General features: G+C 35.1%; 1 long non-coding RNA gene across 2 annotated transcripts; it reads right to left on the bottom strand.

Moving 5' to 3' along the window:
* Positions 1-2851: 2851 nt before the first annotated feature.
* On the bottom strand, positions 2852-8242 carry LOC148216068 (uncharacterized). 2 transcript variants are annotated; one of them, XR_015796124.1, is made up of 3 exons: positions 7403-8242; positions 4833-6383; positions 2852-3869 (listed from the first exon to the last, which is right to left on the bottom strand). It is a non-coding gene; the product is annotated as an uncharacterized LOC148216068 (long non-coding RNA). The 2 variants fall into 2 exon arrangements; XR_015796125.1 differs by having other exon boundaries at positions 5674-6383; positions 7403-8001.
* Between the last annotated feature and the right edge of the window lie 4046 nt (positions 8243-12288).

Here is a 12288-nt window from a genome sequence, read left to right as displayed (position 1 = left end):
TTTACATCTCATTTTTATTTTATACAAACAAGGCAGCACACATAATGCACCCTTTCCTATTTTCCCCATACAACCCTGCGAGGTAGATGGGGCTGAGTGTGGCTCACCCAAAGTCACCTAGCTGGCTTCCATGCCTAAGGGAAGACCAAACCTCACAATTTCCTGGTTTCTCTGACTTTTGGCCCAGCACCTTAACCACTACACCAAACTAGCTCTTAGTTATTGTGCATGTTGTCTGTTTGGCCATCTTTTCTTTTTAATGTATTTGATTATTGTTTGACATTATTTTAATCTCTATGCTGCCCAATGTTGTTATAAATGGGTATCCTACCAATGTGATTAATATATGAACAAAAGTTCATGGAATCTACTAGATCACATGAAATCTGGCATAGTATCTATTTCATTTCCAGAGGAGAGACAGAGGAAAATCATGGGAACTGAAAGTGAAAGGGAACTGACAGCCCTGAGACTATTAGTCTAACCATGAGAGGCACATTAGGTAATGTCAAAGAAGGAATGTAAAGCTATCAGATAGGGGAATCCTACACAGTCTATGTTGCCCCTAATAACCAAATGTTGAGAAAGTGCAATGATGCAATTCATACTATACTAACATGCATTTCCCAGTATTAAGCACAAGTATTTCTGTTAAGAAAAAGTTGTAATGGTGAAATGGAAGTTTCTGTATCTGGAATATACAGTGCAAGTGTTTTTGTCCTATAATTAAAGCTACCGGTTTGTTCTTTTGTCCTCAGAGTTCATCTACATGTTTAGCAGCTATATGATGTAGTTGATAGTCCCTTTTTCCAACCATGGCTCTTAGTTTAGAGGAAAATTTCATCTAGGGCAGAGATAGGCCACATGGTGCCTTGGATACCTAATCTAATTGCTCCACATAATAAATTAAATAAATTAAATGAAATGCATCATATTTATTTACAAAAATGCATCTGAGACATATAAAGAAAAAGTAAAGAAATGGGTTATTGCAGCCTAATGTTTTGTTTGCAAGTATGTTCATAGAAAAAAAGTAAATGCAAGCTAAGACTGTTGACAGTGTCCTGGAAGGAAGCTTAGGAAATATGACAGAGAACATTATCACTACTGTAGTTTCCCATCTGGTGAATTGACATTTTTTGAGCACTACAAACAGAAAGGCAAGCATTTTATGAATAAATAAGCCCTATTTATGACATTTTGCTCCACAACTTGCTCTCAAAATTCTAAATGTATCTATTGGCCTAATAGATACATTTAGATGTTGCCTGTCATTTGTCTGTTGAATGCCTGCCAGTAAAATACTTTTGAAGGCATTTTGGGTCCAAAAAGAAAGAAGTCATCACAACTCTAGTTGCAGATATATGAATGATAACTTCATTTCACCAGTAAAATCCTCAATCATGATAAAAATATTACAAGTGATACAAAGATCTGATGCTATTGTAATCATTTTTCCTAAACCTTTACTAATTCTTCCAAACTATTTTTAAAAAGGATTTCAACACACCTTTTAACACACTGGTTTGGTTGAGAAATAGCAGGAAATCATTACTTTCCTCCTTGAAAATCAGGTGTTAGGTTAGTTAGTTGCTCTTCACTTTTGATTTTCCTTTGTGCCTTACAGAGGAGAAACATTTGAATAGTTTTGGCCTTGCTCTGTAGTTTGACCATAGTTCAATTAAACCACAGTCCTCACTAGCAATTTGTAGAATTACTCAGGCATTTCTATGATAATACAAACCCTATCTGTATTCATGATTTATTGCCACAACAATGGATGCTATACATTGCTAGCTTGGATAGGTTAAATAAAAGCTTCTGATCTCTTCAATATAAGCATGAAAGATGAAAAATGGGGAGAGAAAGTGCAAAACTCACTTCAGTTCATAGAAGGAAATTGTGGTTTCCAGTGAACTTTAGGTGCTCTGTTAAACTAACTTTCTTTAAAAGACTTAAACTAAATAGCAGCTTCACATTATCTCAATCCTGTACATGTTGTTCCTCCTTTTTTTTTTTTATTGTTCAGCTATCCTAACCCCAATCCTAACCCTTACAGGATCTCCATCTATTAACTGTTATCCCTTTTCTTATTCACCATTTCTACTGGAAGGAAAGGGGCAGATAAGTATCAGTTGTGTATAGATACTGTATGCAACAAAATAGTTTTTGTGTGCATATTAAGATGGGCTATTAATTAATCACAATAATTTAATTAATTAAACTAATATCATTATTATAGCTCTGCTCTTTTTAGCAGTGCAGCTTGTGGCACTGCTGTAATAGTATGTGGGAATGACCTTGGGAGACAGAAGGAAGAGCCGCAGACTAGACAACTGTCATGGAAAAGGTATCTTTGACAACCACAGACACCTCTCTCTATCTGTCATATTTATTGGAGAAAAGAGAATTTCAGGATTGATTTCAACCGGACTGACATATATATATGTAATCTGGATCTTCTTTCCCCAAACTAGATGACATGCAGCTGCCAATCTTCCTAAATGGCTGATGACGTAGTAGTTTTGTTTCAATATCAAACTGGTCTTAGAAAACCAAAGGCCCTTGCCCAAAATTGCTCTGATAAGCACTGTAAGATTGATCACTAGAAAACAAAGATAGCAGTATTTGCCAAGAGATCTAGATTAACTGGTTGGCAGATTCAGGGTAATAGCATTGAACAGTTAAAGTGTTTAAAATACCAGTGCATAGTTTTCCATGTATAGTAAGGCTCAGGCTGAATTTACTGTGTTGTCAATGCAGAAAATTGCTACAAAAATCTGAGGTTCTTCTTCTTCTACTTTTAAATAAGAACTTTATTAAGTCTCAACAAAGAATAAGATATAAAGAAACAGAAAAAAGAGGTTTTAAAAAAGGAAGAGATCAGAAAAAGAATGAAATTTAAAGTGCAGAAAAGAAAAAAGGATAAATTCCAACTTTCTTTGGTACAGGTACAAATATATTATACATTCGCCTCTTACTCTAAAGTTTAAACTAATACATAGTATTTCTATAGCCATAAAGAATATCAATCATCAAATCCCAAAATTAAAGTTTCATTTCTTTTAGTCTCAAGCAAAAAGTCCAAAAGCGGTTTCCAAGTAGAAACAAAGCCAGTCAAAGTCTTTTCTTTAATCAAAGTAGTCAATTTTGCCATCTCTACCAACTCCATTAACTTCATGTCTATTCTTCCGTTGTAGGTATTTGTGGGTCCTTCCATTTCTGCACATATAAGAGTCTTGCTGCTGTTATCATATAAAGAAATAAAGTCCCATGTTTTCTTTCAATCTGTTTATCCATCATACCTAAAAGAAAAACCTCTGGTTTCAGTTGTACATCCATTTTTAAAATTCTCTGGAATCAAAATACATATCATATCCTAATATTTCTTAGCCTTCTTACAAGTCCACCAAAGATGATAAAAAGTACCTTCACACTAATTACATTTCCAACATACTTTTGACACTCCCTTATACATCTTAGATAGTTTATCTGGTATTAAGTACCAGTGATACATCATCTTATAAAAATTCTCTTTCAAATTGTAGTTAAGTATAAACTTCAGTCCTTTACTCCACATATTCTTCCATTGATTAAGCATTATATTATATCCATTTTTTTTGTCCACTTAAGCATACAATCTTTAACATATTCATCTTCCATAATTATTTTCAACAAAAGTTTATACATCTTGGCAATAACACGTTCATCATTAGTACACAAAGCCAACTCAAAGTCAGTTTTCTCATATGTAAAATCATAACTTTTCTTATCCAGTTTAAATCTTTCTAACAGCTGGGCATAAGTAAACCATTGGCAGGTATGACCTTCCAATTCCAGTTCTTCCCTCATTTTCAGTTTAGGTTCTCCTTCAAAAAAAGTCAATAAGTCAGTATATGTTAACAATGTTTGTTTAACTATAATTTCTCTTCTATAAAAAGCTTCTTGAGGCAACAACTATAAAGGAATTTTAGGAGACAATCTTGCTTTATATCTATTCCAAACTCTCAATGTGGCACACCTAATAAAATTATTTTTGAAATCAATATTAACCTTCATTTTATCCCACCATATATAACCATGCCACCCAAATCTTAAATCATGTCCTTCTAACTCCAATATTGGAGTTAGGTTCTTCTGCTTAAATGGAGGATTTATTTGTTCCTGCTGCCATCAAATTATTTGCACCCTTGTCCTTACTATTTTGTGGACTCAGTTAGGCCCACAGTCCAACTACACTTTGTTGGAATCAGGTCAGTTCAAGTTTTCAAAAGCTGTGTCTCATCCCCTAGATATGTGCTGAATGCAGCTTTGTATATGGAGTCTGGGATGCCTAGCATAGAGACTCAGACTTAGCAGGTAATTTTCAGCTTCTAGTTAAAGCTAAACTTTTTCCCAGTGAGCTTGGTCCCTTTAACAATTCTTGTTAAATATTAGTTGTTCTGGAAGAAAGCCTCAATGGACAATAGCTATCATATGGACTTTTATTGCAGTTCTTGTTATCAGTGCAATACAAACAAATTAGAGAAACTCTGGAATATTGAGTTACAGATAAAAAAGGCAAAGCAATCTAAGTTTTAGTTTCTAATGATCTAAGACATCACAGATGGAATTTTAGCAATGGAACCTGCTAACAATCCCATTATTTTAGAATTGCTGAAATATTGCACAGCCTTTTCTTGGGCCCATTTTAATTTTCCATCTCCTTACTGGAGGGCTAGTTCTATATGACGAACAAATACATCAATGTGGGTCAAGTGCAACTGAAACGGCTAGCCATATCTTACTTTACTGTGAGTATTAGAGGGACAAGTGGAATAAGCTTAATTTACCTTTTTTCTCAAAATTTCCAGGTCACCCAAATGATTTCTGTTTCCTTATTCTCATATTATTCAAGCTGTAGCCACATTATACACTGTCCAACATAACCAGCAGATTCTTTATAATAGTCTTCTAAAAGTAATGAATCTGCCTGCATGTGATTTGGAAATAATTAATGTATTACTGTTTTAGTACCGTCCTTTTTTTTTTTGTCTTTTATTTAAAGTTGCTGATTTGTTTTACCATAATAAAGTTTTGTAGTCTTTGATTTTCATTCTTTCTTTCATTTAAATACAGTGGTAACAGCAAAGAAAGATGGCACCTCATTGTTTGCTGCTTCTTCTCTTTCTCACAGAGAAGTGGATTTTTACAGATTCAGTGTTGAATTATGGAAAATAAATAAATAAATAAATAAATAAATAAAAAAAGTTAAAGCCCAACCTATTTGGAGGAAACTAGCTTGGTGAAGGCTGACCTGTGGAATAATGGAGCCCCAGATGTACTTCAGCAGCTTTATTAGATACAGGTTTTTCATTTATTTATTTATTTATTTATTTATTTATTTATTTATTTATTTATTTATTTATTTATTTTTGATAGCTGCCCATCTTAACAAGCAACTCTTTATATTGCTACCAGTAGTCAGAGAAGATTAATCATCATTAATCAAGAACAGATTAATGTCTGTTCTTGGAAAACAAAAGCCACACTGTAGCTTTGTTTAATACAAATAATCAGACAAGAAAATATGATATTAAAAATGAAATATTAAAGAATATTGCTGGGAATGATTAGTATGCAAAACAGGATGCTATAATTTATATATATATATATACACAGTAGAAAACTCACACAATAAATGCCAACAAGCAGAGAGGATCCAAACTATCATTTTATTTTCCAAAGCTAGCAGGTTACGGTAATGGTGGACTATTGCAGATGGACAAAATGGAAAAGCCACAGGTTTACATTGATCCTATATAGAATATTAATACAAAATGGTTTGAGTATGCATATACATAAATATAAAATCCCAACGGAGAAGATTGTTTTACAACTGATAAGAAAACAAAGCGAATTTGGGCATCCTTCATGGTATGAAAGCATTGCAAATAAATTCCTTGAAAGCAACATAGTTTTGATATATGAGTTGTGCCAAGGCGTTAACTGTTATTCTAACAAGCTGATTCTATACTTGACTGCAAAAAGAGAGACATTAGGAAGTGTAGCAATATACATCCTTGAATCTACTGCTTCTTCTCAAGGTGTGAACTCTGTAATGAATTAATCATTAATAGGCCCAAACTGGATAGTAAAAAAAATTCTTTTCTTAAAAGTGCTATACAAAATATATCAAAAGAGGTATGTGTGTACATATATACATTTTTATAAGAAATATATATTATACATATTTTTATAAGAAAGCACATGATTACCTAATTAATTCAATCTGGCTTCATATTCACACTCTCCCCAATCTCAAAGTATTAATTTTTCTGAGACTGGTCCTAATACTCTGTAGAATGGACACTGAAGAAATGCATGACACACCGAGCCTTCTCCTAGAACACAAAAGAAAGTATGCTGATCAATAAAGATGCCACCAGATTTCCCCTTTACCATTGTCAAGAGTAAAGCATTGAACAAGCTAAAGTTTAAGGCTCTGCTTCAGTGTGTATATGTGAAATTAATAACTAGCTTGGCAATATTCAATCTTTCCTGTTCGTACATTTCCTAATCTAGCCACTCTCTTATCTTTCTGGAGGTCAATATCCAATATTCAGTCTAATAGCTAATCTAGCCCTGCCCAGGCTTATACTTGTTAATATCTGAAGTAAAGGTGGATATACAGCATAAGAATAATATATGTGTATGTGTGTGGGAGTGCCTATGGGTGCATGTGTGTGTGTGTATGAAAGTCTTGGTTGGTACATTCTGCATTTATGCCATTGTTTGTGCTTTTTAAAATGTGATTTACACTTTATCCTAAGTCTGTATTATCCCCTCCCCCCCATGTTTCATGCATGGATTTGGCCTATTTATTTATTCGGGTGAACAAATTGAGTTTTTGATCAACTGAAAACTTAGTTTGCTAATGGCTACTTCAGTCTCACCCAAGAACAAGTATGCACCCAGTAGGAGTTTTGACCTTTTTTTTTAACCGAAGAACTTAATCTTCGCCCTTTGCCTAAGCATGTTTTATGACATGGAGGAGGTATTTGAAAGGAAAATGAAGCTCTTTAGCTCACCAAATAAGCCACTATGGTTTTAGAGGGAGTGCATGGCTAAGAAAAACAAGAAGAATTATGTAGGTTTTCATTCCAGAGTCACAAAGTAATAAAGAATACTATGCAAAGCATGATGCAATACAAAATGTTCCAGCCCCCCCCAAATGCTACAGATTTGATTGTCTTTTAATTTTCTAAAACTGATTTTAATTAGTTTTAATTAAAATTGCAGTAAGCAAAACAGAGTGTGAATTCAGAAGCAACAGCCCAGCTACAGAGAAAAATCTAACTAAACCAGTATTCCAATGTGATTTTAGAAACAATAGTGTGACTATAGAGAAAACTGATCGTACCAGTTCTACGAGTTGGCTTTTTATCACAGGATATCCACAGATTGGCACAGATGGATTGAACCAGATTTAACATTGCACAATTGTTCCTTTTTCTGAAAAGAAATATGACAAATTGGAGGTGTATATGAATCCGGAACTGTAAGAGGAAGAAAGACTTGCCAGCAACAGTTCTTCAGTCAGCTCCATATGCTTTCTCTAGATATGTTTTGTTAACCAGGCAACTTCAATCGCTTATCTGAGAAATGTAGCATCATACTTATGGCTTGTTTCATTTATTTGACCTTCTAAAGACAAGGCCATACCCATAAAAGGCAGATGACAAAGTTGGCAATAAATCTTGAACTTCTGTTCCTCTGCCAATAGCAGAAACGGTGTTTGAGCTTTTCACATTCCTTCCACTGTGGCAGTTTTATATATAAATCTTAATCTTGTTTTTCAGTCCCATGCAGGGGCTTCCATTTATTGTGATTTTTATTTGTTATTGGCCATTATCAAGGAAGTAACACTCAGTTCACCCTTTTTTGAAACTAAAAATGGCTGAGTCATCCTCATAATTAGGAAATTCCACAGTAGTCCTATGGAAGACATTTTGGATTTTTTGCTACTACTAGATCTTGTAACAGGGTGAATGCTGGAATCAATCAAAATATGGCTAGAGTGTGAGGTGGGACAGAATTTCCATGAATATTATGGTTTTGTTGGATGGACAGAGATTATTTATTTATCTTTCTATTTATTATTTGCATGTATGAGGTGCAGAGTCTTTCTCATGGAGTCTTGCTCTTCACCAGCACTTCCTGGTGACTTCACAAAGTTGTTGGTCACTTGAGCAATCCTGGAAGCAGAGTGATAAGAAAAGGAGACATGTATCAAAAGATTCCTGGCTGCTACAAACAAAAGGAATCTGATATTGCTTCACTAAACAGGCAGAAATATAGTTTTAATGTTGCTGAGAGGATTAAAAAAATGAAATGAATGGAGTGTTCTTTGAAGCACACAAAGGGAAGACTACAGGGAAGACTAGAAGGAGAAGTGACCTTCTTTAAAATTTAGTTTTAAATTGCTGAATCAATTCATTGTTGAAATGATGGATAGGTGAAGGTCTGCCTTTCAGCACTCCATTAGTGAAGTTCTTAAAAAAGAAAAAGAAAATTCCACAAACAGCAAAGTTCAGGTTAAATGTCAAGACACAAAATGACAGTAGAGGGAGGTGACCATGGATCTAAGTGAGAGAGTGTTCCTGGAACCCTGTGCATCAGCCAATGAACTGCTGGGGTTAACCTTGAACAGATGAAAGTCCATCAGCCAAATCAGAAAACACTACTCTGAAGGCAGAGTGGGAAAATATGCCTAGAGATTGGCAGTGGTTGGGGGTGGGGTGGGGGTGGGGCAAAAACAGGTAATGTCTGTCCTGTCCTTAAAAATTGGTTGGTGGCCTGCTCTGACAATGGGTAATTTGGCAGTGCAGATAAGCCCTTAGATCAGTGTTCCTCAAGTTTGGCAACTTTAAGATGTGTGGACTTCAACTCCCAGAATTCCCAAGCCAGCCATGCTGCCTTAGATGAAGTAACTTACGTAGGATGGAAATAATTTTGATTTTAACAGCTGGAATTTATACAATTAAAAAATAAAATCAATCTACAATCTATGTACTGTATTCCTTCTTCCAGGGAGATCCTCACTGTGACTATACCTTATATTTAATAGGCCTCAATTTGTATATCTGAAGTATCTCACTCCAACTAAGAATTCACAATGGTTCACTTTTGGCTTTAAGATCACCCTCCCCCCACTTTTTTTTCCTGGCTTTTAATCCTATTGCTGAATGAGGCGTTCTAAGAAACTTGAAAGCTTGCAACTATTAGAAAACTCCAGTTGGCCTAATAAAACATCCTTAGTGGATTTTGGATATATATTTTTTTTCTCATGGTCAAAAAGTTACTTCTTTTAAAGATACTGTAAAGGTGTTTCGCAGGCATGCTATCTCTAATTAAACAGAGTTTGTCTTCTTGTGAGATAATTTTATTAAGCATATATAAATCTGCTAAATAAATAAATAAATTCAATCATTTTTCCCTCTCCTAAGGAAAAAAAACCCTGCAGTGATATAGCTCCTAAAATGATAGAGCAAGACAAGGCTGTTGAAAGATAAGATTCCAAACTGGTCATTGGAAAGCTATCAGAATGGAATGTTTGAAGATCCTGATTGTGTGTTAACCACACTGGGGGAATGATTTCTCATGTTTTCCTTGCTGTGCAGACAGTGCAGGGGGAAAAAAAGCCCACTGAAAGAAAAAAAATCTTCCTCTCTGCAATGCAGTTTGCTACACTGAGCAAGTTAAACTTGTTCTAAGTTAAACCCCTAGCTAAGAAAGAACTGCTTGTTCTTGGTTTAATACACATATCTCTGGCCAGGCAGGATGTGGGTATTAAATGCCCAGCACATATAAGCGTGGGGAAAATGCAAGGTGCATCATAGTACAATGTGGTTAGAATGTGTTGAAGTAATTTTATAACATGTTTCAAATTAGGATTAGCTAGGAAGTGCAGATTAATTTGTAAAACTTGGGTTGTTTTGTCAAATTTCCCTGCTCTCACAAATAATGCAAATGTTTTTCTGCCCTCAGAAAGTGAGCTGAGCCTGACTCTCCTTCTCTTGATTGACAAATAAAAAAATCAGAAAACCTCTGTCCCTGCCTTTAACAATGCACCAGGAGATGGATGAAATAAATAAGAGTGGTAAGTAAAAGGACGATGGGTGCACTAAAATGAGTAGTCTTTGCCAAGAGAAATAAAGAAAGCCACATTGCTATGGCGTGGAAACAAAGGAAATGCATTCCAAGACCTTAACTGAAAATTAGATTAAGTTGTTTTTTAACTAGGGAAGATTATATAGTGAACTAAAAAGTGTCCAAGGAACTAATCCCTTGCAAAATATACTTCTGATAATATTCTTCTTTCTACCCCTCCCATTTACCATTTTTCCCCATTACTGACTTGCAAAGGTGAAGCTAACATTTATCTTGAACAAAAATGATACGTTACACAAAATATATCTTACCCCAAAGATTTCACATCTTAAACCATTGGCCCCCAAGAGCAGCACTAAGGGACACTGGTGTTGGTGGAGAGATGTGCCATCGCCTATATAAGGTTTACCACTTCCCTGTATCCAGGTTTCATGTCACCATCCCCGACTCCCTGGTGCTGCTGTACTATTTTTCCTATATGTGCTTCGTAAGCAGGGGAAGAGGGGAATTGTGTTCACCATGACAGTTTCCTCATTCTCAGCCAACAGAGGCAATCCAACACATCTGGAGGACAACAGTTTGGGAAGAGTTTGATGATTTTTTGGGAGTCTATTCTAAATTGTGATTCTGTTATTATGGCTAAAAAAACCTGAGTGGTTTCAAGTCAGTCAAATCTTTTGTTAGTTTGTTATTTTTAAATCCACTGTTATTGTCTGACTGACATTCTATTCTTCCCCATTACTTAAGGAACTTGCTAATTCAGCCATGTAAACAAGGGCCTCATTGAATTGCTGCTTGAATCAGTGAGTCAGAGGGACTGCAGTGCTGAAAGCTTCTTTTGGAAAGTTACTGTAAATCTATGAAAACTGGAAAAACTCCTGGTCCTGATGGTTATCCTATGAATGGTATTAGACATATATTGCTTTTTTTTTTTTGGTTTCTACATTATTGGAGGTTTATAAAGATACTTTTTTGAATTACATTTGTCAACTTTCTTTAATAAGGTTCACATAACTGTGATGTTAAAGGTTGGTAGCTTTCTCTGCAAACTATCATTTAATCTTTGTATTAAATATAGATGCCAAATTTTAGATGGCAACTCTGGCATTACATTAATATATAATCAATAACATTACAGATGATATCACCTTTGATAGCTCATCCTGGCAATCTGGCTTTATAAAAGGGTGGCAAGCTTCAAACAATATTGGTTTAGTGATTGACAATCTAGATATACTTTCAGATGAATTGGAATCAGCACTTGTAATTTCTTTGGTTGCAGTAATAGACTTTGACATATTGTAGCTGAAATTTGTAGAGCAGGTTTTGGTTAAATATGAATTTATATTCCTTTATAAATTAGACTGAAATGTGGTGTTCTAAACCTTCAGCTACACTTATTACAAATGGAATCATGTCCATCTATTAAGATATCTCAAGGAATTTGTCAAGGATACCCTTTATTTTCTCTTTTATTTAGCTTGATATCTGAAACAGTGGCATGTCTTTAAAAAAAATTATTAATTAATCATTTTCAGAAGAAGAAGAAGAAGAAGAAGAAGAAGAAGAAGAAGAAGAAGAAGAAGCAGAAGCAGAAGCAGAAGCAGCAGCAGCAGCAGCAGCAGCAGAAGAAGAAGAAAGTGAACGAACAAGCAAAAGGAGAAAAGAAAAAAAGAGAAAAAAGTTCATTCAGAAATATAATATCAGTAAGTAGACATAGGAATTACTGGATTGGATGAATGAGATTTTGAACTACATGTCAAAAAAACTATGAAGAACTCTGGATTCAATGAGCATATAGCAAAACAGATTATTCTGTTACGATGGACATACTGCACCACCCCGGATTTACAATGTGATGCCTCTCTACTTTTGAGCTTATTTTCTATCAACAAAATGAAATCCATATGATTCTATCTGCTCAAGGATTGATGTTCCTGTAGCGGCATGACTGAGCTTGTAAGCTGAAAGGTTGGAGGACTCAATGGTAGTCAGAATCGCTCTAAGTGGATCTACACCACTTAGCTTCCCCTCCTGCCTTGTGGAGCAACTTGGTATTATTGCGGCCATTACTGATCTTCCAAGATTGAACCTTGCCTGGTGACCTCCCCTGACCCTGGCATGTGAGAGAGATAA

The sequence above is a fragment of the Python bivittatus genome, unplaced genomic scaffold (genome assembly GCF_059951505.1).
Source record: "Python bivittatus isolate LINGU-HERP-01145 unplaced genomic scaffold, Pbiv_v1 ctg000340_np1212, whole genome shotgun sequence".
NCBI classification, from domain to species: domain Eukaryota; kingdom Metazoa; phylum Chordata; class Lepidosauria; order Squamata; family Pythonidae; genus Python; species Python bivittatus.
This window is presented reverse-complemented; position numbering and strand designations above follow the sequence as displayed.